At 40.9% G+C, this 22776-nt stretch overlaps 1 non-coding gene across 1 annotated transcript; it reads right to left on the reverse strand.

The window, feature by feature from the left end:
• Positions 1–7158: 7158 nt before the first annotated feature.
• Positions 7159–7264, reverse strand: LOC122003149. Its single transcript, XR_006117818.1, has one exon. It is a non-coding gene; the product is annotated as a small nucleolar RNA R71 (small nucleolar RNA).
• Between the last annotated feature and the right edge of the window lie 15512 nt (positions 7265–22776).

A 22776-nucleotide genomic window follows, 5' to 3' on the forward strand; every position in this document is an offset into this window, starting at 1 on the left:
TGTGAATGGCTCTCGGAAAAACCTTCTCAACCGGCCGCCGGAGTAAACCTAGCTCTTGTTGCGGATTTCGCCTGAGAGAAGAAAACCGTCGCGTCGGGAACGAGAGAGAAGAGGAAGAGAGGGATTTAAGGTTCGGCTAAAAACCAATATCAACTTATCTCTCTTATAGCCTAGCATTTCTGTTATGGTTTAAGACCTAGTCATTGTAAATTTGTTTACGAAACATCCGTAGCACACTTGGTTAGCCACGGCTTGGCTTGTGATTGAAGTCACGGGTTCGAATCCTGCCGAACACCCTTTTTTTTTCCTCTTGTAATTATTTTCTGTTACCAACTATTCTTTAAATACTATTTGTTCCATATATGATTAACAAAACGTTTCCAGACCAGTTGGTTGGCTAAGTCCGGATTCAGGTCCGGGGTCTTGGGTTCAAAACCCGGCTACAACCTATTTTCTTCTTATTATTTCTTACTATTAACTTCTATTACTTAAATAAAATTCTTCCTTTATTTAATCAAGTAACAATTGCTAGCCCAGTTGGTTAGTCGGGTTTTGCTCGGGTCAAGGGTTGCTGGTTCGAGCCTCGGCTTGGACATTTTTGTCAAAACTTCTTTCTTTTGGTAAAAATATCAAACGACCTCCAAAAATTGTATAAAAATACTCTAAAAATTTTTAAAAATCTCTAGAATTTTTCTAAAACATTTCTATATTTTAATAAGGTCTTTTAGGACTCCAAATCATGAAATTTGGGGTGTTACAGACCTCAGTTATTATGGAAGTGTGTGCTCTTAATCCTAATACAATAACAAGCACATATATTTGATATTAATTTCTTTAAATTATCAATGGGTGAGATTTAGTTCGATAAATCAATAAGCCCGATAAGTTGGGAAATGATATTACTTATAGTGTGTGTTGTTGATTATAGAAGGAAACTGTGTCCTAGTGATCTAGGTTGATAATGTCCCCAAGAAGAGCTCATAAGGATTGTCATGTTAAACCCTGCAGGTGGACTTAGTCCGACATGACGATAAGGTTGAGTGGTACTATTCTTGGACTAAAATATTAATTAAATGAGTTGTCAGTAACTCACTTAATTAGTGGACATTCGACATCTTAAACACAGGGAGACTAACACACTCATAATAAGGAGCCCAAAAATATAATTTGGGATTGGTGCAGTAGTTCAATAATAGTTCTCTAGTGGAATGAATTATTATTGATAAAATTAAGTTGTGTGTTCGGGGCAAACACGGGATGCTTAATTTTATCAGGAGACCAAAACCAAATCCTCCTCTCGGTCCCTATCGTAGCCTCTTATTTATAGAGTACTATACCCACCTATACCCACCTTCATACCCATGGTGTAGGGGCCGACCAAGCTAGCTTGTGGATCAAGCTAGGGTCGGCCAAACCATTGGTTCATGGGTGGCCGACCCTAGCTTGAACCCAAGCTTAGGTGGCCGACCCTATTTAATAAAAAAAAATTTTAATTTTAAAATTTTCTTATGTGAAAGATATAATTTATTGGAGAGATTAAAATTAAAATATCTCTTTTAAGGTTCTACAAAAGATTAAAGAAAGAGATTAAATCTCTTTCCTTATTTGTAGATTGGAAAGATATTTTATTTTTCTTCTTTATAAATTATTCACATGTAGAAAAATTAAAATTATAGAAATTTCTTTTTATCAACCATGAAGGGATTTTAAAGGAAAATTTTATTTTTTAAAATTTCTGAAGACAAATAAGGAATTTTTAATTGTTGATTGAAAATTGTCTTGTTTGCTCTCCATGAGGTGGCCGGCCATGACATGAGGGATTAGGAAATTTTGTTTAATTTTTCTTAATTAATTCATGTCAAGGATAGTTAAGGAAATTTTATTGTAATTAAATTTCCTTATTTGCCAAAGCTAAGGATTATAAAAGAGGGGGTTTTGAGAGCCTTCATGGTGAACAACCTCTATTATTTTCTCCCTCTTTTCTTCCTTGGTGTGGCCGACACTTCTCTTTCTCTTCTCTCCTTCCTTGTGGCCGAACCTTTCTTCTTCCTTGGAGATCTTGTGGTGGCCGGATTTTAGCTTGGAGAAGAAGGAGAGAAAGCTTACATCCCTTGGAGCTTGGTTGGTGGAAAAAGATCTTCATCTTTTGGAAGCATTGTGCTTGGCCGAAACTTGAAGAAAGGAAAAGAAGGTGCTTTGGTGGTTTCTCATCTCGGAAGATCGTTGCCCACACAATGTTTGAGGTTAGAAGAGGAATACGGTAGAAGACCTAGAGGTTTTTGCTTGCAAAAGAAAAGGTATACTAGTATTTAATTTCCGCATCATACTAGTTTTATTTCTTTGTAAAAATACCAAATACAAGAGGCATGCGATTCTAGTATTTCGAATTTATTTTCGATGTTGTGTTCTTTTATTTTACTTTTCCTTGTGATTTGATTATTCTTTTCGGTTGACCTAAAGTTATTTAAGGAAATTAAATATTAGCTTTCCTTAAAAGGCTTTGTCTAGGCGGTGGTGGTTGTTCCCATATCCAAGAAGGCCATGTGCCTCGCCATGCAGTCCTGGAAGCCAATTTTGAAAATTAATATTTAATGAAATTAATAACATAGGTGATTTGGATCGAACGTGTTAAGTTCCGCAGGAGATCCAAGTCTAAACCTAAAAGAACAAATAGATTAAACTTTGGATCAAACGTGTTAAGTTCCACAGGCGATCCAAGTTTAATTTAAAGGAACACATGGTAGCTAGGAAAAGGTTCAGACCTTTGTACAAAATTTTTGTACAGTGGAACCATTAGGTTTTCCGAGTAGCAACCAACATGACCAAACAAAGGGCCGACCACCATCTTCTCTTAAGGGGCCGACCCCTTGCTTGGTGCCCAAGCAAGAAGGGGCCGGCCATATTAATTCAAAAGTTAAGGGGTGTTTTGAATTTTTAAAATCTTCTCTTTGTAGAAAACTATAAGTTTTAAAAGAGAAATTTTAAAATGAAAAACTTTCCTTATGTTAATTAGGCCAAATGGTTTAATAGAGAGTTTTAAAAGTTTTAAAACTTTCCTTTTTTTAACCATCCTCATGGTTTTAGAAAAAAGGAAGAGAAGTTTTAAAATTAAAATTTTCTATTTTTGTAACCATGTTAAAAAAGGAAATTTTTAGAAGAGAAGTTTTAAATTTTAAAACATGGTTTTAATTTTTAAAACTTTCCTTTTTTAACATTCACTTTAGGAAGTTGAAAGAGAGCTTGTAAAATTTTATAAGAGTTTTTCTTTGCTTATAAAATTTTTACAAGGATTATTTCTTTCCTTTTAATTGTGGCCGACCACCCTTGCTTGGTGCCCAAACAAGGGGACGACCAATCATCCTTTAAAAGATTCAATCAATTAAACCAATCAATGATTGGTGATTGAATCAATCAAGAGGAAAGAAAAGGAAAAATAAAAGGGGAAAAGGAAAAACAAGCGGAAGATTTTAATTTTTGTAAAAATCTTTTCCTTATTTGCCTTGGGCAAGTAATATAAAAGAAGGGGAGGAGAGGCCTCATGAGATAACAATTCTTATTCTCTTGTTGGTGATCCTCTTGTGGCTGGCCCTCTCTCCCTCTCTTTTCCCTTTGCTCTCTTTTGCTCCTTGGTGGTTGTGGTGGCCGAAACATAGAGAAGAAGGAGAAGCTCTTTGGGTGGTGTTCATCTTGGAGGTTCGTCGCCCACACGACGTCTAAGGCGAGGTGAGGAATACGGCAGAAGATCTCGAGGTCATTAGCATACAAAGAGAAGGTATAACTAGTAATTTTCTTCCACATCATGCTAGTTATTTTTCTTTGTATGAATTCCAAACACAAGAGGCATTAGATTCTAGTTTTTCGGATTTGTTTCAAAGTTGTGTTTTTTTTTTTTTTCGAATTTGTGATTCGATTGTTCCTTTTGGTTAAACCTAGAGCTATATAAGGAAATTAAATATTAGCTTTCCTTAAAAGACTTTGTCTAGGCGGTGGTGGATGCTCCCATACCCAAGAAGGTCATGTGCCTTGCCATGCAGTCCTGGAAGCTAATTTTGGAAATTAATATTTAATTAAATTTATAACATAGGTGGATTTGGATCAATAGTATTAAGTTCCGCTTGCGATCCAAATCTAAACCATTAAGAACAGATAAGTTAAATTTAGAATCAATAATGTTAAGTTCTATTTGTGATTCCTAATTTAACTTCTAAAGAGCACAATAGGTTATTTAGGAAAGGTTCGACACTTGTACAAAATTTTGTACAGTGGAACCGGTACGATCTTCTTAGGATTAACCAACAAGATGATCGCTCTCCCCGTCCTTATAAGTATCTAAGGCCATAACGGAGCTGGATAGGGTAGACTGGGCCTGAGGCAACTCTTCCTGCAAGGAGCCCAACTCTGTTGCTTGAGACTCTAGGTCCCTTCTATAGTCTATAAGAAGCATATCCTTGGAGTTTAGCTCCTAAGTCAGGCCATCCATCTCGTGTTTATGCATGAGCTTGAAATCCTCTAGGGCTGCAATTTGTTGAATCAACTTTGATTGTGCCTCTCCTTGAGGGTCAGCTGATGTGCGTAGATTGTATACACTTGTTAGCATGTTTTGACGCACATTCACATACTTTGAGCATGCTTGATCTATGCATTTTCGTACTTCTAGCTTTCCTTTTTAGCATATTTACTCTCTTTGTTCGGAGATCTGCTTTTGTGTGTTTTCTATACACAGGAGTCGAATTTGGTGAAGGATGCGTGTTCGAGGCCAAATCTGCAAGCAAAGCGATGGAGGAAGCCATGATACCTGAACCCCACACGACCCTGCCATGGGGGTTTGCCCAGGTCGTGTGGAGATGAGAGGCTATGTAGCTGTAGCAGAGAAGGAAGATGGCTTGGCCATGTGAACCTCACACAGCTGTGCTAAGCTTTGGAGCCCAATGAAGCCTAGGTCGTGTACACTACACGACCATGTCAGTTTTCCAGAGACCAGAGAAGCCTCGGCCGTGTGTGCTACACGGCCGTGTGAGGTTTCAGTGAGAAAGAGAGTGCTGGCCGTGTGCACCACACGACCGTGCCAAGTTTCCAGAGGCGAAAGCAGTACAAGCCGTGTAGATCTACACGGCTGTGCAAGGGGGGGGGGCATTGGTAGAGGCAAGCTACGGCCGTGTACCTCACACGACTGTGTGAGGTTAGCAGAGAAGAGAATGGAACATGCCATGTGAACCTCACACGACCGTGCTTCGGGGCTGTGTGGCGCCCAAATCCCTCTTCTATATAAGGCTTCCTTCAAGATTTGAAAGGGGATCTTCTCCCCTTTGGGGAGAAAGGAAGATTTGGGTGATTCCTTCCATTCTTGGGTGGATTTCTGGGCGATCTAAGGGAAGATCTTCACCGATTCGACTCCGGAAACGTGGATTGGATCTGAAGACCATCTTCATCATAGATAAGCCTTCTTTCTTTCCTTTTCTTGGATTGGGATCAAGAATGCTTGTAATCTTTATGTTTTCGGATTTATTTCTTCGATCGATGGAGTGGTTTATCTTCGTTCTAGGATGGAGGGAGTATTTGTAAGGATTTCTTGATGTAAACTCTTATGGATATGCCAATTTCCCATTTCTATGATTTTGTCCTATTTTGTAATTATTTGATCTTGTATGGAATGTTGTGATTGTGCCTAATTACCATGCTTGATTGAGAGTTTGGATATCTTGTGGATCTTGTAGAGGTAATTCTTCATTCGATTTTCCGAGGGATCTTCGTGACAGGAACATGCCCGTGTAAGGACATTTGAGGGATTATCTTGATGGGGAAATTAGGTATTTCAAGAGGGTAGGATAGATTTATGCATTAATCTTTATATCTTGATGGGTTGATGAGCGATGAATTCTTATGTTGATTTTCCGAGGGGCACACGTGACAGGCAAGCCCGTGTAAGGGCAATATAGATTCATTCCTAATTGATCATTCTAGGTATGGATTTCAGTCCTAGGTCGGTTCTCTATTGCAAGAGAGAACCGACAACCTTCTACAAATGATGGACGATTTAGGAAAAGGATTTGGTAGATCATTTACATTGAACAACCTTACAAAGAAACCAAAACTCCTAGAATATCCCTAATCATTGCCTTTATTCTTGTTGCCTATTCTTTCATTCTTTTATTTACTTTTCATAGTTGCACTTAGACTTTGTCAATCCATTGATTTGTTGTCTAGCTAATTCGCGTTGAGATATTCTTAGTGCTTATTCCAGTCCCTGTGGATACGATAATCTTTTATATTACTTGTGATATTTCGGTACACTTGCGGAGGTCAACAAGTTTTTGGCGTCGTTGGCGGGGGCTGGGCTATAACATTAGGGATTTTCAATTGAGTTAGACTAGACATAACTTTTCTTTTCTTTTCATTAGAATAATTGAAACTAATTTTTAGAATTTTGTTTTCATCATTTGCATATCTTTCTAATTCTTGACAATTCTTTTTGTTGCAATTCTAATTCTAATTCTAACTTTGCATTCTTGATTTCTAGCACTCTAATCTAACTTTTCTCTGTTTTCTCTTTTTGATCTAGTTTCTTTCTTATTTTCTTTTGTAAACACATCTTGCAATCTTTAGCATATGAATTATTCTAGATATTTTTCTTTTTCCTTTTATCTTTTCTTTCTTATTTTCATTATGCACTTTCTTTCTTGCAATTTAAATTCTACATTTTCTTTCTTGCTTTTCATATTGCATTTTATTTCTTGTCTTTGATTCTTCATTTTATAATTTTTTCTTAAATATCCATGAGCACTAACATGTCAAGCAGGCCCATGAGAAATTTTTCTACATCCTTTTCTGTAAGATTTTTATCTCCCATTGTGCAACCTCAAATTGAAGCAGAAAGTTTCCAACTAGACCTAGAGTTAATTTTCATGATACAAGGTCATAAATTTAGAGGAGAAGTATCGGAAAGTCCTTATCTGCATCTTGAAACATTTTTAGAGATTTGTGATATGGTGAACTGTGAGGGTGTCTCAGCGGATGCAGTTCGATTGATGGCATTTCCTTTCAGTATCAAGGATAAAGTAAGGACTTGGTTATATTCTCTCCATCCTCAAAGTATCACAAGTTGGGAACAATTGGAGAAGCAATTTCTGAATCATTTTTTCCCTCCAAGCAGAACAGTGTATATAAGGAATTGCATAACAAATTTTGCTCAGGCATATGGAGAATCATTATTTGAAGCATGGAATAGATTCAAGAGTCTTCAAAGACAGTGTCCTCATCATGGTTTTGAAAAATGGTTGATTCTACACATATTCTATGGGGAAATTTCTTTTTCAGACAAGAGCATATTGGATTCATCAGCTGGAGGTTGTTTTATGGATAAAAGTGTAGATGAAGCATATACATTAATTGATCAAGTGACATTGAACCTCCATGAATGGTCAAACATAAGTTGGATGAAATTTCCCTCAAACATTCAAGGAGTGCAAGCCATAAATGCTATAGAGCCTATCAAAAAAATTGTAACTCAACCATCTATGAGTTTTGAAAATCACAAGTCACAGAACGGGGAGTTCAAACATTTAGGGGCAAAGATTGAAAGTATTGTTTCAAATTGGTTTAAAGAAGATCCCCCTCCTTCGCAGACAAGATCTAGTGAAAAGTGTGATGATGTTGGGTTGAGAATTGAAAAAAATCAGGAAGAACTTCTGAAGAAGGACATGTTTAGAATTGAGGAGAAGAACAATAGAAGACCATATGAACTCAGTTCCATTATTCCAGGAGGTTCACAAATGCCACAAGTACCTTTCCCTCAACGATTGATCATACCAACACTAGATAAGCAAGTTGAATCTCCTCCACAAGCTAAAAGGGAATATGGGAAATTAGAAGTGCCTTTCCCAAGACCTTCACTGAGGGTTCCTTTTCCACAAAGGTTAGTGGGGGTCAATGAGAACTATGACTTTAAAAAATTCTACGACGCTGGTAAGGTTGAGTGCATATTTTTGAATTTGTATAAAGATAAAGACTCTTCAGATGAGGATTGTAAAGATAAAGCAATGGTAAATAAGCTTTCAGATCTATCTCCAAATTTTACAGGGTGTTGTAATGACATTAAATTTGTAGATGATGAATGTGATGTGGTAGATCAATTTAAAACTGCAAGTGAAGTTATTAATCCTCCTATAGTTGATTCTCCTATTGAGGATATTGATGTGGGTTTGTTTTTTGATGTTTGTGTTGATGATGTTGATATGGAACAATGTGTAGGGAGCTATGTTGTGGAAGCAGCATCTCAAGAATCACCTCCTTTGTCCACACAATCCTTAGATGTTGTAAGAGTTACAAGGATTGAGCATGTTGTGGACCAATGTATAGGGACTCATGTAGATATGGTTGAGTCTCAAGAATCACCATCTTTGATATCGCCAACACTTGAGCCTGAGCCAGAACCATCATTTGATTCAGAGGAAATCACATCCACATGTTTAGAAATATCAAGTATTTCTCTGCAAAGCAAGGTTAGTACTTCTTGTGATCTTTTGGAAAATTTTATAGAGGTACCTATCATTGACTTTGTTGGATGTGATTCAATTTTTATTTCTTATTCTGCTTATCTTAATATGGTTATGGCTCTATCTTATCTAATATGTTTGTGGGAGATTTGTACTTTCTTTGTATGTATAGATTTCACTTGGGGTAATGATTGGAAGCTCAATCTGAACCGTCTTCAACCACTTGAAAAAACTTTTAAGAAGACGAAGATGGAGAGAGTTATACTTTACTTTGTAGCTCCATTGATGAAAGCTCTCTCCATAACAAGAACTCCTGGTAGGAGGGTTCTAAAATATCTTACCCCTCCAAGAGCGAGATTTAGATGAATCTAATGAGGTGGTCGAGCTAATGACCTTAAACAAGCCCTTCTTGGGAGGCAACCCAAGTTCATTTTCCTTATTTTCTTTTATGTCTTTAGTTCTGAGTTTATAATAAACATGTATCCTCTACTTAATTTTTTTGTCTATCTTATTGTTCTAGAATTCAAAGTTGTTGAGGAATGTGAGTATTGGATGGAGGAGTATCTTTAAAAACATGAATGTCAACCATTTGGAGCTCATCACTTGGTAACAATAACAACCAAACCTTTTCCCACTAGATGGGGTCGACTGTATGAATCCTTTTATGCCATTGAGCTATATCTCCTATTATATCATCATCTATATTTAAATAAATTTTATCTTGTTTTATTGTTGCTAACCAAGTCTTTTTTGGTCTTCCTCTTCCTCGTTTGATATGCATGTTTATCATAGTTTCACATCGCCTAACTGGAGCATTTATTGGTCGTCTAAGTACATGTCCGTACCATCTTAAACGTGTCTCTCGGAGTTTGTCCTCAATAGATGCAACTCCGACTTTCTCTCTAATGCTCTCATTTCTTATTTTGTCCATCTTCGTATGTCCACACATCCACCTTAACATCCTCATCTCTGCAACTCTCATCTTCTGCTCATGTGCTCGAGTCATAGCCCAACATTCAGCTCCATATAACATAACAGATCTAACTGCGATTTTAAAGAACTTACCTTTAAGTTTAAGAGGTACTTTACGGTCACATAAAACACCTGACTCTCCCCTCCATTTCACCCATACTGCTTGTATTCTATGTAAGACATCTCTCTCAATCCCTCCATCATTTTGTAAAAATGATCCTAAATATTTAAATCTTTCGGTTCCGGGCAACTCGTCCTCTCCTATCTTAACAATTGTTTCATTACTTCTAATATTGCTAAACTTAAATTCCATATATTCTGTCTTTAATCTACTATGCTTAAAACCTTTCCCTTCTAGTGTTTCCCTCCAAGATTCTAGCTTAGCATTTACTCCTTCACGTGTAACTTCTCTTAAAATCTCCTCCACATTGTTTTTAGTTTTCATTGGGACAATGAAAAGTTTAAGTCTGGGGGATGCATTAGATGCATTTGAATTGCTTTGTTTGTTTTTTTTGTTTTTGCTTATGTCTTGCATTTTGTTTTGATTTCCTGTGGCATTCATCTTGAGAACATCAAACTTCACTTATATGCTTTTTTGTCTTCAAGATTAAATGTTAGCACGTTCATTATCTAGATTCATGATGTTTTAAATTATGCTAGTAGTATGCTTAATGTACCTCTTTTCTCTATCTTGGGTAGCATGACATAAGCTAAGTATCATATGTAGATGAGTTTTAGTTTTGGCTTGACCTTAAGGATCTTATTTTCACTACACCTATACTTGATGCTTGAATGGTTGATATCATTGAAATAGTCATGATTCATTTTGTTTGTTTAGTATTTGGTTTCCATGGTGATTTCTCAAACTTCATTTTGGTTACTGGATGAGACTCAACTCATGTAAGCTCATTTGGAAAAATCAAAATATCCCAACATTTGTGCTAAAAGTACACTTGTGAATAAGATTTTCACAATGCAAATACTCATGAAAAAAAAGCAAAAAAGCAAAAAAGCAAAAAAGCAAAAGAAAAAAAAATGAATAAGGGATATAAAAAACAGTTGTCGTGAGTGGAATTTAGCTAGTCACCCCTTTGAGACCGAGTTAGCTTACTGGGGAAATGACTACTTAGCTTCTCTTGAGATTGGGCACACCTTTGAGACCTTGAGTTGATTGAGAAATATGAACCAAGTGTGTGGCAATTAAGTGCCTATCACTGGTTACTTGTCAATCACTAGAAACATTAGGAATTCAAACTTGATGACGACTTGATTAGGACATAGATTGAAACTTGAAGAGTTTTGAGTTATTTTTGCACTATGCACAGGGTACTTATGCTTGAGCCAAACTTAACTTATTTTCTATGATCATGCTCATTAATGAAACTTGTGGATAGAGTTAGAAGAGTGCATTAAGGATTATGATGCATTGTTGAATACATGAATCGTGATTGCGGCATTTTGCTTGAGGACAAGCAAAGGTTTAAGTCTGGGGGTGTGATATGCGTAGATTGTATACACTTGTTAGCATGTTTTGACTCACATTTACATACTTTGAGCATGCTTGATCTATGCATTTTCGTACTTCCAGTTTTCCTTTTTAGCATATTTATTCTTTGTTCGGAGATATACTTTTGTGCATTTTCTGTACACAAGAGTCGAATTTGGTGAAGGATGCGTGTTCGAGGCCAAATCTGCAAGCAAAGCGATGGAGGAAGCCATGATACCTGAACCCCGCACGACCCTGCCATGGGGGTTTGCCCAGGCCGTGTGGAGATGAGAGGTCATGTAGCTGCAACAGAGAAGGAAGATGGCTTGGTCGTGTGAACCTCACACGGTCGTGCCAAGCTTTGGAATACAATGAAGCCTTGACCGTGTACACCACACGACCATGTTAGTTTTCTAGAGACCAGAGAAGCATCGGCCGTGTGTGCTACACGATCGTGTGAGGTTTCCAATGAGCAAGAGAGTGCTGGTCGTGTGCACCACACGACCGCGCCAAGTTTCCAAAGGTAAAGGTAGTATAGGTCGTGTAGATCTACACGGTCGTGCAAGGGGGGCATTGGTAGAGGCAAGCTACGACCGTGTACCTCACACGACCGTGTGAGGTTAGCAGAGAAGAGAATGGAGCAGGTCGTGTGAACCTCACACGGCCGTGCTTCGAGGCCGTGTTGCGCCCAAACCCCTCTTCTATATAAGGCTTCCTTCAAGATTTCAAAGGGGATCTTCTCCCCTTTGGGGAGAAAGGAATATTGGGCGATTCCTTCCATTCTTGGGTGGATTTCTGGGCGATTTAAGGGAAGATCTTCACCGATTCGACTGCGGGAATGTGGATTGGATCCGAAGACCGTCTTCATCATAGATAAGTCTTCTTTCTTTCCTTTTCTTGGATTGGGATCAAGAATGCTTGTAATCTTTATGTTTTCGGATTTCTTTCTTCAATCGATGGAGTAGTTTATCTTCGTTCTTGGATGGAGGGAGTATTTGTAAGGATTTCTTGATGTAAACTCTTATGGATATGCCAATTTTCCATTTCTATGATTTTGTCCTGTTTTGTATCTATTTGATATTGTGTGGAATGTTGTGATTGTGCCGAATGTTGTGATTGTGCCTAATTACCATGCTTGATTGAGAGTTTGGATATCTTGTGGATCTTGTAGAGATAATTCTTCATTCAATTTTTTGAGGGATCTTCATGACAGGAACATGCCCGTGTAAGGACGTTTGAGGGATTATCTTGAAGGGGAAATTAGGTATTTCAAGAGGGTAGGATAGATTTATACATTAATCTTTATATCTTGATGGGTTGATGAGCGATGGATTCTTATGTTGATTTTCCGAGGGACGCACGTGACAAGCAAGCCCGTGTAAGGACAACATAGATTCATTCCTAATTGATCAATCTAGGTATGGATTTCAGTCCTAGGTCGGTTCTCTATTGCAAGAGAGAACCGACAACCTTCTACAAATGATGGACGATTGAGGAAAAGGATTTGGTAGATCATTTACATTGAATAACCTTACAAAGAAACCAAAACTCTTAGAATATCCCTTATCATTGCCTTTATTCTTGTTGCCTATTCTTTCATTCTTTTGTTTACTTTTCATAGTTGCACTTAGACTTTGTCAATCCATTGATTTGTTGTCTAGCTAATTCACGTTGAGATATTCTTAGTGCTTATTCCAGTCCCTGTGGATACGATAATCTTTTATATTACTTGCGATATTTCCGTACACTTGCGGAGGTCAACATAAGCTCCTCTTGGCATTTAGCCTCAGCTAACTGGTGCAGAGTGTCTAGTCTCTTCTTATCATCCCGCAATCGGTTAGCCTCTATTAAGGCTTCACCTAGGAGTTGTTCTTGGGATGCATTTTCTTTTCTTAAAGTCTCTACCTCTGCTTTTAACTGGAAGACAATCGAGGAAGCGTCAGATAATTGAGACTCCAGATCAGCAACACGATCCTTTAAGATCTTATTTTGCCGATGTATGTGGGAGAACGCCTGACTAATAGTACTGACTCGGCAAATGCCTATGCAGATAAACAAGTAGTTAAAATAAAAAGAAGAGGAGCAATAAGAGAGAGTGAGGGCTTACCGCAGTAGCTCTTTCGGAGAATCTGTCCAACTGAGCAGGCAGGTGAAGAGTATACATTTGTTGCATACTCTCCTCCCAATGAGTCACTAGTTGCCCCCGCAGTAGGATAGTGCTAGCCTTAGCAGTTAGGTGACGACGCAATCCTCATTCTAAGGGCTTAGTGGCTCAGAAATATCGATGGCAAGAAGGCTGAGATTGTGATGGCCCAGTAGTGGTCTCGTTGGGGTCAGGTTGAGTAGAGGTAAACGGTTGGGAGGAGGAAGGCCCGGCCTGGGCAGAGGGGGTAGTTTGGGATGCTGGCGCAGAAGGCCTAGCTTAGGCAATTGGGGTAGCCTCGGATGCTAGCGCAGCAAGTCACTCTATGGAGGAGGAAGGCCTGGCCTGAGAAGCTGGGGTAGCTTGGGATGTTGGCGCAGAAGGCCTCTTTGTAGCAATCTCTTCCTTAACGACTGAGTTTTTCCCTCGAGGGTCTCGACGTTGGCCTTTTGAGGGAGCGGTAGAGCTGACCAGGACTTGGGAAGTCGAAGCAGGAGATGAAGCCGACCTGGGCGCTTGAGTTGAACTGGGGCCCTCGGCTACCGGAGGTGACTCTGTAGGTCTGCGTCTAGGCTGCCGAGAAAGCGGTTGTTCATCCAAGTCTAACTCCTCTGATGGAGTCAGGGGCTAATGAGCAGGAGGAATTGGATAAGTGCACCTTATAGGTTCAGGAACATAATAGACATGCGGGGTTGCCTAAGCGGCGGGACAAGAAATAGTTGGAGAATGCGAAAGACCCCGCCTATCCAAAATTACGCGTCCCTTGCAGTTTTTTCCAAATCACTTAGTGGGAGAGGCCTGGTCAGGGATGCATAAGTTAGAGTATTCGCTGCAAGAGAGCACCAGAATCAGAATAAGATGGCAAAGACAGGTCACGGCAGGATAATTCTTACCTAGAGAATGCGGTAGCTCTGAAGACATGCGACTCAACCTGAACAGAAACAACACATCTTCCGTCAGAAGTATGAGCAAGTCAAAGCACCAACCTTCCAGTTACATAGATGCCTCCATAAAGTTGGGGTATGTCCGATAATCCCCCAGATAAGGCGCCGAAGGAAGGGCTGATCGCCACTAGGTAGGCCACTCCAAGGCGATGGGGAAGCGTAGGAAAAACTATTTATCCTTCTATTCTGATTCTGAGAATAAGAGGGGAGCAAAGAAGGTAGTATGATTACGGGCTTGGAGGCGGAAAAGGCTCTCGCTATGGCGATGAGGGGTGAAGAAGCAATGGAATAGACAGGGAGTCCAAGAGTCATCACACACTTCACAAAGGAAAACAAACCCACACAAGATCTGCATGGAATTGAGAGTAAGTTGACAAAGAAGAATGCGAAAGTAATGAATCACGTCAGAGAAGAAAGGGTGGATAGGAAAACGGAAGCCGTCGACAAACCGCTCTTTGAAAAAGTCACATAATCTGGCAGAGGGGAAGAGACCCTATGAACCTCAAAAGGTATGATGATATGCATGCCCATGGGGACTTCATACATGAAGCAGAGATTATCTACATCTACACTGGTGAAGGTCGAGATTCTAGGAGTGTATGCAGGTGTAGAGGAGCCCATGAGAGGTTGCAAACACAAAGCAAAAGATTCAGAATACAGAAAGTAGCAAAAACAAGAGGAAGACTTAAGCTAGTGGCAAAAGATTCAGTGGAGCGGTAGAAGAAGGATATTTATAGTTGTCAAGGGAGGAGCAGAGGGCCTCGTCATCAACATCAATCATGCGATCCATACACAAGGTAGCTGGCGTCAGCCATAGGCTTAAAAGCAACGCTAGCCGTAGGATCGTCTTAGAAAATTGGACCAAGAGGTCATGTCAGAAAAAGCTGGGATGATGGATACGTGGTAAAAAGGGGATAAGGAGCTGTCGTGGCTTCGGGAATAGGCAAGGGGACTCTTGAGTATCGTGGTTCGTGACTAGTCTAGTAACTAGATCACGAATTTAGGTCGGGGACCCTAGGTATGGTGGCTCGCGACTAATCGGACGGGGACCCTAGAGTATGGTGGCTCGCGATTAATTGGACTCGCGACTAATCGAGTAGCTAAATCGCTAAACCTGGTCGAGGGATTGAATTAGCCAGTCAGGATAGATGCCCAGTCAGGTAAAGTGACCTTCCCGGATACATGCCCTGATGACTGCATAAGTGTTAAGCTGACGATACCTAACCAGGCAAAAACCCTGAACTAAAGCCTACTTGGATATCAAATTGGCAGGCCGCTGATACTTAACCGAGCCTTAAGTTGACCAAGCACCTGTAAAAAGGATAAACACTTAACAAACTATTCAAACATATAAAGTGAAAGGAGCATAGGCCTGGGCTAGCATAATAAATAAGCAGTATATTGCATACGGGTAGTATGCCCGATCATATATCTTCCATAATTTCCAAGGCTACAGAAAGAGGCGAGACCTTGCATCCCTATTAGAAAAAAGAAGAAAGTTACAAGGTAAACACAGTCTAGTCAAGAAGGGAAGGCTTCGTTAGGAAGCTCTTTCAGAAGACGGGCCCGGTCCAGGAAGGTATCAGGGGGAATTGACTGGAGAAAGCCTTGCTCCTGTAACTGCAGTAAGGCTCCTGCCCCACCATAGCAAATCATTTGGTCGATAAGGTTGTCTATCTTCAACCCAAACTCTTTGGAGGCTAGGTAGGAAGCCTTGTAAGCTGCAAGATGAGAGTTCTTGCCCTCCTGATAATCCTCCAGCTCTTCCCCAACTTTGCGTGCTTCAGCCTATGACTCAGTTAATTCTAGGCGTGTGGTCATAGTCTCTACCTTAGCCGCTGAAAGTTCATCTCATAGAAACTTGAAAGCAGCCTAAGATGCCTCCCACTGCTTTTGAAGGGTAGCCTTCCAATCGGCGTCAGCTGACAGATCTACCTTTTTGGTTGCCAAGTCCCTCTCTAGAGAGTTGTGCGCCTCTTGGAGCTCCCGCAGCCACGAAGAGAGGGTGATCACCTGTGTTTCCCGCTCTTCTAGGTCAGCTAAGATCTGGGCATGTCGTAAGCCCTCAAACTTAAGTTTGGACTCGCTAGTCCTCGAGCGGTTTAGGGATGCACTTTCTCTGACTCTGAATGAGCCATGCCTCTCGCGGCTCGGGTCTTCTCCTCCACAGTCTAAAGATAAGACTGAATTGGGCTGTCAATAGTGGTCAGGTCAAAAACGCGGCTGGTAGTCGTAGGAGACACCATCTCCTGAATACGAGCCCTCAAGGACTCATTCTTTCGATGTAGATCGGCCACGTACTGTGAGAGGCTTAGCCCCATGACACAGGTCTATCAAGAGCAGAAGGAGGATTAGCAGTATTTCAAAGACATTTAAAAAAGAAACATATAAAACTCACCGACACCAGCCATTGAGAGAATGGGTCAGCCAACTCCATGGAGTTACACCTGACCATAATTGGGAGACGTGCTGGCAGAAGGAATGGAGCCCAACACTTGTAAGGAGGGCAGTTGGAAGGAAGAGGTGAAGGCATACCGACTCTTGAAGCATTCCTTAGGACGAGAAGAAAGAGCAGGAGCCGAAGTGGGTAGCTGGCTCAAGGATGGTGGAACGAAAGGTGTAGAAGCCTTGGGTCGGTCTTTCACTCGGGAGATGGTCAGTTTCGGGGTGGAGACTTGAGCAGGAGAAGCGGTCGCAGCCTTTGTGGTAAGGGGAGTGTTCCCGCTAGCAAGGGTTTTGGCTTTGGAGGACGCCCAAGACGCAAGTAGCCTTTGAGGTGAAGACTGAACTGATGGGGTAACGTGTCATCTTTTGCGCTAAAGGTGTAAACGCTGCTCGAGAACTGGAGAAGGAGTCCTCTCGCCAGCAGCTACCTTGGTGGGGAGGGATTCAGTTCCAGGGGCCTCAGGGTCCCAGACTGTTGAGAAGAAGCCTCTGTTGAGGCGTTGGCTTGAGGAACTTCCTGGCTTGCCATGATCTCTCGGTCCCACTTCTGCAAGATGTCATTAGGCATCGTGGAAGAGTCAAGAGCGAAAGCTCGAAACATGACGACTTCTGGAAGCAAAAAAGAATACCTCACTTAACGGAGATGTACAAAGAGAGTCAAGTAATCTCACCAAAAGGTGCGCTCAAAGGTGTCTAGATGGGGCTTAGCCCAAAAGTATATAACACACTCTCCCATAGCAGAGAAGGGAACTGTAGTTGCACTCCTTCCAGTTTTTTGGAGGCGGTTAAGCAAGCAGGTTGGCATTGATGGTCTTGCAGCTCAAAGGAGGAAGGAAGATGGAGGTGCCATTCGATAGGCTAGGTCACAGCGTCAGGTAATTAGACATAGAAAATGTGGGACTTCTAGCCTTTATTGGAAGAAGGCATGCCCTCAAAAAACCTATACCCAGTCCTGGATTAAACCATGAAGATATCAGGTTCTGAGTACTTGAGGGAATAGAAGTGGTGAAAGAGTTGAGGAGTCAAAGGGATCCCATATAGACGACACAAGATTGCCATCCCACACATAGTCCAGAAGGCATTGGGAGTGAATTGAGACAAAGGGATACCAAAATACTAACTCAAGGACGAGAAGAAGGAAGGAATGAGAAATCACAGACCGCCAAGAAGCTAGTCTTTGAAGAAGGTCACGAAGTCGGTGGGGGGAGGATATAGATGGTCCTCAGGCCCAAAAAGGCGTAGCTGATATGCTTCGGACAACCTCAAGTTAGATCGTACAGATTTAAGGTCACTTCTGTCTAAATCTGAACAAAAATAGGCATACCAGGGCACCACCGTCTCTCCGACCATTATCTAATCAACAAACGAAGATGTAATGAAGGAAGGAAAAGAAGTACTTACGCTAAAGGGAAGGTTAGCGAGGATAAATGAGCAAAGGATGAAAGGTTGGAGAAAGATGATGTGCTAGTGAACCACTGCTAGAGGCCTTTAGGGTTTTTAAACTAAAACTCTTAAGGAGTATCGGGAGTCAAATCGAACAATCGAAACGATGAAGCACACGATGGTCGTCAAATCAAGGGACAGAAGCACCCTAGGGTCGTGTACAGAAAGCATGCATCAGACATCATAACAAGTAAAGTTCGTGGGGCACGTGTCAGCTCCCTATGAAGGGGCATTTATGATGGAAGTGACAGGGAAATCATGGATGTGATATGAAAACAGGAGCACCCTACCTCGTGAAGACTATGTCTCAAGGACCGAAAATTCGATGGGGCGGTCTCGAGAAATGAAGCAAGAGACGGCGGGAAGCGTTGATCAAAATTTGGCGGCTCCACCCATCCTCGGAATCAGGGTAAGATTCAAATTTAACTAAAGCCTTATGTAATGCACTTTGTGATCGCAGAAGCATTAGGCTAAGTCCACGAGCACAACTTCTTCAAGCCACAAATGCTGCCCCTCCAAACCAATTCCCGACCGGGCCACCAGATTCATTCATAGTACGACTGCCAAACGACCTCCCAGTTAGGATTTCAGACTCTCGCCCCAGCGCGAGTTATAAGTGAACATGCTCTCACGCCTCCAGATCCTCTCCCCAGTGTGAGTTATAAGTGAGCATGCTCTCACGACCAATGACCTCCCGGTAGGGAGTCCATACTCTCACCCCAGCGCGAGTCATAAGTGAGCATGCTCTCATGACCAATGCCCTCCCAATCGGGATTCCAGACTCTCGCCCCAGCGTGATTTATAAGTGAGGATGCTCTCACGCCTCCAGACTCTTGCCCCAACGTGTTATAAGTGAGCATGCTCTCACGACCAACGACCTCCCGGTCGAGATTCTAGACTCTCACCCCAGCGCGAGTTATAAGTGAGCATGCTCTCACGACCAACGACCTCCCGGTCAGGATTCCAAACTCTCGCCCTAGTGCGAGTTATAAGTGAGCATGCTCTCACGACCAATGACCTCCTGGTCGGGATTCCAGACTCTCACCCAACGTGAGTTATAAGTGAGCATGCTCTCACGCCTCCAGACTCTCGCCCCAGCATGAGTTATAAGTGTAATAACCTGACCCTTTGGCCTCTTGGGCGGCCCTTACGGTGGCCCACTGGCGGCCCCTTATGTCATCGGCCCATTTGTCACTAGGGCTTTCCACCCCTGACAGTGGATTTTTGCCTCCCCCAGGATTCGAACTCTAAACCTCCAGACTTAAGTATTAGAGTTTATGAATCCTGGTAACCAAGTGAGATGATCTCACTTGGTTACCAGGATTCATGAATTCTAATACTTAAGCCTAGAGGTTTAGAGTTCGAATCCTGGGGGAGGCAAAAATCCACTGCCAGGGGTGGAAAGTCCTAGTGAGTAATGGCACGGCCAAAGGGTCATCAGTCGACGACATGAGAGGTCACCAAATGGGTCGACGACATAAGGGGCCGCTAGTGGGCCGCCGCAAGGGTCGCCCAAGAGGCCAAAGGGTCGGGTCGTTACAATAAGTAAGCATACTCTCACGACCAACGACCTTCCGGTCGGGATTCCATACTCTCGCCCCAGCGTAAATTATAAGTGAGTATGCTCTCACGACCAATGACCTCCCGGTCGGGATTCCAAACTCTTGCCCCAGCGCGAGTTATAAGTGAGCATGCTCTCATGCCCCTAGACTCTCGCTCCAGCTCGAATTATATAAGTGAGCATGCTCTCAGGACTAACGACCTCCTAGTCGGGATTCCAGACTCTTGCCCCAGCGCGAGTTATAAGTGAGCATGCTCTCACGATCGATGACCTCCCGATCGGGATTCCGGACTCTCTCCCCAGCGTGAGTTATAAGTGAGCATGCTCTCACGCCTCCAAACTCTCGCCCTAGCGCGAATTATAAGTGAGCATGCTCTCACGACCAACGACCTCTCGATCGGGCTCCAGACTCTCGCCCTTACGCGAGTTATAAGTGAGCATACTATCGCACTTAACGACTTCTGGGTCAGCTTTCTACATTTTCACCTTGAGCAGGTTATTAGCAAGCACAACCTTCACTAAGTACCCCTCAGGGTATTTTATTTTTAATTTAATTACTGAAGGTTCTGCCAGCAGAACAATTAAAATTTATATTAATTTATTTTATTTTAATTTAATTTTACTTTAGTTCAATTTAATTTGTTTTTAATTTTGTTTAATTTAATTTATTTTTAATTAAATTTTAGTTGAATTTTAATTTCAATTTAATTTAAATTTTAATTGAATTAACTTTTAATTGAATTAAATTTTAATTTTAATTTTAATTGAATTTAATTTTAATTTAATAATTTAATTTTAATTTTAATTTAGTTGAATTTGATTTTAATTTAATTTTAATTTTGATTTAATTTTAATTTAATAATTTAATTTTAATTTAGTTTAATTTTAATCTAGTTCAATTTGATTTGAATTTAATTCTAATTTTGATTTAATTTTAATTTAATAACTTAATTTTAATTTAATTAAGTTTAGTTTTTGTCACGCCCCCAAAGGAGTCCCTGTCAGACAAAAATCCGACAGCATCTCCCCTGTACCGGTGACAATATGAAGCATCACTACAAACAAAATATACATCAGCCACATGCGGCTGGAATATTTATATACACAACCACGCAGTTATAATAACAACCCACACAGCTGGAATGAAACAATCACAACCACGCAGTTATATATAAAACAACCCACACGGCTGTACAAAACAAACCAACACAACGGAAAAACGAAAACGGAAAGCCCACACAAGACAAATATATACAATGCATGCCGGCACGGCTTAAATACAACACCAAAAGAATAAGATAGCCACATGGCTAAACACAAATACAATGTCACGAATAAGAAAAGAATATACAATAGAAACCGAACACAGTCTTCGGATGTGACGTTGGACCCGGCAGACAGGATACTCCAAGCGACACACCAACCATCTACCTGCTACCTGAAAACATAAATGTACAAATGCGGTGGTGAGTATAGGTAACTCAGCGGGTAATAGACAAGATAGTGCATGGTCCATAAACAACATGGAGATCACAAGTATACAGTCTCATTAGGGAATAAAGAACATGATCATACCATCATAATCAATGCACCTAAACATATCTGACATAATCACCTGACATATAAACTGTACAAACCACAACTAACACAATGACAGATACATACCCAATCTGGAATCGACGCAAGGTACAAAGATCAGTAAACTCACTGGATCTGCACCAGATATACCCGTGACACCTGTGCAATATAAGTACGACTGCATATACATGTAAAATAAATGACATGTATGCAGCATGGCAACCAAATGCAACAATCATATCGCAAACAAATGCAACATACCACAAACACATGCAACTAGTATCTAGTAGGCATGTATGCAAATATATCTCCAAAGATGCACCGCGCATCAAATGCAAAAGTGCATGCATGCTCCATGGTCACCCCCGCCACCTCTCCGAACACCACGACCCCTGTATGGCCGAGAGGCTTGGGTCTGTGACGACTGTACTACCCTCCAGCCCACTATATAGTGGTCGAGGCGGACAGTCCGCTAGTAGCTATCTAACTACATAGCATCAGGGTCCCTGACTGCTCACAACGCCGGATCTCACTAAACCTCGTGACCGGGTGGCACGACAGGACTAGCAGCAACTGCTCCAACTACCACTACCCATGAGTGGCCGAGTGTGCGGTGCTAAACCAAACCAACTGACGACTCTCTCACCACAAGGGAGACAATGGTCATCAGATGCAATGAATGATGAACATGATATATATATATATATATATATATATATATATATATAATCATCATTCATGCAATAACCCCAAACCTCATAAATACCTCCAACATGAGTATAATCGTCATGATACCTCCACGTATCCCACCAAACATATGTACACTCTACACATGTATAATCAACCAAAAAATCTCCAATAATCCTACCAGACACATGTACACAAAAGATAAGTACGATCAACATGTATCCTCCAATAACAATACAATAGACATGTGTATATACTCTAAACATGCAATCAACAGAACTCCTCCAAAAGTACACGACAAATACGTATGTACACACCACATGTAAATGCACGGTCAACTAGATGACTCCTATAACACATACCCATCTATGTACAGTCCACATCATATACCCAATCAGCATGGGAATACCAACAACCCGACAATCCCTACAAGCCACACTCTACACGTGTAATCACAACAGAGTAGATATCAAGAGTGGAGACTGTATATGAATTAAAATAGATCATCACAAGGGTCAAGCATAAGTATCATGCAGGAAAAACAGCAACCGATCATGATATAAGATAAAGCTGCCTAATTCATCCAATAATATCCATGCACTAAGTACAAGAAAATCTATATAGAGGCCAAGGAAGAAATACCCGCCTTAAAAGTCTCATATCCAACAGAACCACCCCACGTCACGTTGCTCGTCCAGATCAAAGTCCTGTGATCACATAATATATTTAGCTAATTACATAGGTAGCAAATAGCTAAATAAACTCCCCAATCTAATTAGAAAAACCCCAATCGAAATAATCAACCTAATCCCTTAATCCAATTAGGTTCACTCTAACCAGATCTAATATCTGATTAATCTTCCAATTAATCCTCAATCCAACTTCTCCATAATCCAAACTCATCATAAATCCTTCTAAATCCCCCAATCAATCCAAGATTCAACCAAATCAATATATCACATAAATGCAACCAAAACTCCATAGTTACCTCACCTTGATCCAAAACAAAATCCACACCCTTTGAT

This window comes from Zingiber officinale, chromosome 7A (assembly GCF_018446385.1).
Source record: "Zingiber officinale cultivar Zhangliang chromosome 7A, Zo_v1.1, whole genome shotgun sequence".
NCBI classification, from domain to species: domain Eukaryota; kingdom Viridiplantae; phylum Streptophyta; class Magnoliopsida; order Zingiberales; family Zingiberaceae; genus Zingiber; species Zingiber officinale.